General features: G+C 34.2%; 1 pseudogene; it reads right to left on the minus strand.

Annotated features, from left to right (window-relative positions):
* LOC100636829 (multidrug resistance-associated protein 1-like) overlaps positions 1-2,820 on the minus strand; it is a 6,973-nt pseudogene extending 4,153 nt beyond the window's left edge.
* Between the last annotated feature and the right edge of the window lie 1,074 nt (positions 2,821-3,894).

Below are 3,894 nucleotides of genomic sequence, written 5' to 3' on the forward strand. Positions count from 1 at the left end.
AATTATATATATCAACATAGTGAAAGGCATTAATAATATAGACACCACCAATCCAGCAAAAAAAGCAAAATTTGTTACCCAGTATAAGCCCACAAGAACAACAATAATTCGTAAAGGGCTGAAACACATTAAGTAAAAAAAATGCCACAGCTCCATCAGTCTATTAGCATCAATTGACATCAGATTAATCATCTCTCCTATTGTTCTGGATTGATATGCTTTCCTTGTTAAAACAAGTGACTGTTTTTATGAAAATAATGTTTAAATGATATGTTTACTTAATTATTTTTACCAACCTTATTATAGATTGTGGCTATAAGACCAGATCTTATTCTCATTCCAGTAACAATTGTAATATTTTGGTATTGTTGGTTAATGATTGTATGAAGCAATGCAACTAAAAACATTACAACTGTAAAAATATACCCAATCCATGGTGGTTGATCTTTGTCATTGATGTATGCTAACATCATTCTATTGTATAGAATTTCAATAAAGCATTATTGAGTTTATATGTACCTCAACAATAAAGGATTAACATAAAAAAGAGCATCATAGCACATTTTATAGAATCCACCAGTAATAATATCTAATGCATAAGCTCTGAATAAAGCAAGAAACAGAGATGGTTCTCTTGTTTTGCTGGTTTGATTATTTTTTTGACCTTGAACAGATAATAACCTGTCAAATCATGATAATTGCACAGTAAAAATAATCATAATATATACCCAGATCTCTTTACTTCTTTACCCCATTCCTTTTGAAATCTGAGAGAAGTGACTTCAGACTTATCCTCATGATTAATATCATAAAGATCATCATGAGTTAATACTTTGTGAGATCCTTTCCATATTAACCTGTAATGTATAACATTATTTGGTAAATAAATAATGTTTGTTTACAGTTTTAGCCACCACCATGTTACAAGAGAGAAGAATGATGCATATTTTTCAGGGGAAGGCCTGTACTGTATATTAAAAAGTATAAGTATATTAAGGTATGTCTGATGACTAACCACTGGGTTTTCATTAATATCATCAATTGATTTTGGTTCCGGGATGAATGAAAGCAGAAGTTGAAGTAGGAAACAAAAATATTCAAGAGCAAATGTGATTAGAAAAAATAGTTTAACATTTTCTTTCTAAAAAATTAAAGAGTACATTATTGTAATAACTGCCCAACCACTAAATTATTCATGGTATTTTAACTGAACTGTTATACACAAAAATTAGTTGTATGCAAAAACCACACAACAGTAAAAGCATTTGAGATGATACAGTGCATGCATGATGGGTGCATACATAATAGTGCAAAATAGCTACTCCACAAATACATGATTAAATTTATATACTGCATTGCAAACATACAACAGGAAGTTTGGTTAGTATTGACCACAATTTAATAGATGCATAAGCCACAAGACCAACCCATAGGATTACTGGAGGACCAGAAGACCGAACTCCCTTTTTATAATCAGATATTAGTAGAAGAATCACTATTACCTATTGAAGAGACAGGTGTATAATTAGTCATTTACATACAGCCTAAATAAAATACCATGGTAAATGCCATCACAAATGGAGATATGAAGAAATAAGATGCTATAGTGTTCTTCTTAACCACGATAATGGCATATATAAAGTCGGAAAGTGTTACTAGCGTAATAACAAAACACAAAACCTATAAGAAAAATATATCTACAGCTTTAATATTGTGAGTCTATAAACTACCAGTTTAGTCACAAGTAATAGATTGAAAGGGATATGAATAAATTCTCTGTTTTTGCGACACAAAAAGTTAACACTTGCTAGTATCCAAAAGAACAGACAAACTCCATAAAGAATTACAGTATCTTCAAAACAAAGTGTAATAATAGTGGCAGTGAGCGTTCCATTCTGGCCAAAACTTTCAATTTCCTATAATAAATTATTTATCACAATAGAACTATTACAACTAAGAAACTGACCCAAAAAAAACCTGGCTTGCAAAGTTGATCAACCATTATTCCTGTATAGTAAGCACATAATAATTATTGAAAAGCATGATTTTTGAACGTAACCATGTCTATACACTTGATGACCATTGCTTGTTGTTTGTTATGCTGGTAACATCAAAGTAGCATTCCAATTAAGAGTAAAAATTATCAATGAATATCATCAAAGTAATCACTATGGCTACTACCAGGAGTCCATAAGTCTCCCATTCCCCAGCCCACACACAAATGACTGTAGGCTGGGAATGCTTTGGGTGGCAAGACTAGGCCACTACCTGATTGACTTATTGCAAGTTTGGACACCTGCATGTAGGCTGTACTTATTAAGTTACTGTAATTGTAGTGCTTCTGCAATTAGTTACAGCACTACTAGCTCGACATAAAGCCGTATTTGGATTTTTGCAATATGTTATCCTTTTTATTTGTTATTACTGTATACTTTGTACTTGTTTTATCATTGCTCATGCAGTTCATGTCACAAATTAAACCAAGTTAAATGGTTGCGGGATTGTTTTATTTATATTACAGGTACCCTAGTATTTATTTACTGTAGTGCAAGGCTTCATGGTCAAAAGAATATGGTAAAGTATTTGGGTAAGTATTTCATTGTCCAAACAAAAGCATCCATAAGTATATACTACAGATACTATATTGGTCCACAGCCCTACCTTGCTGTACTTGATCCTGATATATTGAAAGAGATTATGATAAAAAAAGTTTCATAACTTTACTGAGAGAAAGGCGGCTTGAAATCTAGCGTCATTATTCTTCCATCAATTGACATTCCTTTGTAACTATGCTACAACACTAATAAAATTAATGATTTTACTTCAAAAGGGCGTGGCTGTTAAATCACTAATCAGCAGCATTCTTACATGTCATAGAGTTAACTTACAGGGATCCAGTATCTATGCTTTCAGTAGTGCTTTGGCGAGCCAATGCACATATGTAGCTTTGTAGATCTTACTCTAATATCTATGATTCTATATTAGAGTTACAGGGATTATAGTATCCATGCTTTCAGTGGTGCTTTGGCGAGCCAATGCACATATGTAGCTTTTTAGACTAATGCATGCCCACATTACAACCAGTGCATTACAACAGAGTGGTGCTTTTGACTGTCAATTAACTGGGCGTGGCTCCTCCAAGAGGGCCTTGCGGCCTTCAATATAATCTATGATAAAAATGATAAAAGCGCGGACACTGTTATAATATTGCCGTCTTATCACAAGCCAAGATCTTCTGTCAATTTGGGGTTCCCTAGAACCCTAAGAACCACTCTGCCTGGATGATCTGGAAAGCTAACACCAATGCTATCCAAGGGGCATGGGTTTGATGACACGTGACGACCCTCGTGGTCGGGGATTGTGACTTCCCGACTTCGACAGTCAAGTTATGATGCTAAGTCCAGTGAGTTGACTTAAGTATTTTGCCTTATTTTGTTATTTTAATATTGTAGGACTGGGTCAATGATCTATCTGTGCTGTCAGGTTTGAGTAGTCTCGCGTAGCCAGGCAGGTTTGAGGTCAGGTTCCAAGCCTGAAAGGTGACTGCCGTCTAATTATTGTGAAGCCCCTCACGATGAAGAAATCGATTGTGACCTGCTTAAGATAATTCAAGTGACCCTACTTTGCGATGTAAAGGTACAGGGCCTATTAATTAGTGTACAATAAGTATGATTTATTGGCATTTGTGGGAGAATTTTATACTGGGATTTGGAACAACTAGGATACTGTATGACTCTATATTTTTTGGTGTAAAATTTCCGTGATTTTACCATTTTATATGTACATTGTAGTTAGTGTTTTGTGTTTATTGATTTGGGTATGGTTAGTTATCATGACCACCAACAAGGTTCATACAAGAAGCTAATGATAGAGAATGAGCCGCTATTGGTGAAA

Source organism: Amphimedon queenslandica, unplaced genomic scaffold (genome assembly GCF_000090795.2).
Source record: "Amphimedon queenslandica unplaced genomic scaffold, v1.1 AMPQUscaffold_13418, whole genome shotgun sequence".
NCBI lineage: Eukaryota > Metazoa > Porifera > Demospongiae > Haplosclerida > Niphatidae > Amphimedon > Amphimedon queenslandica.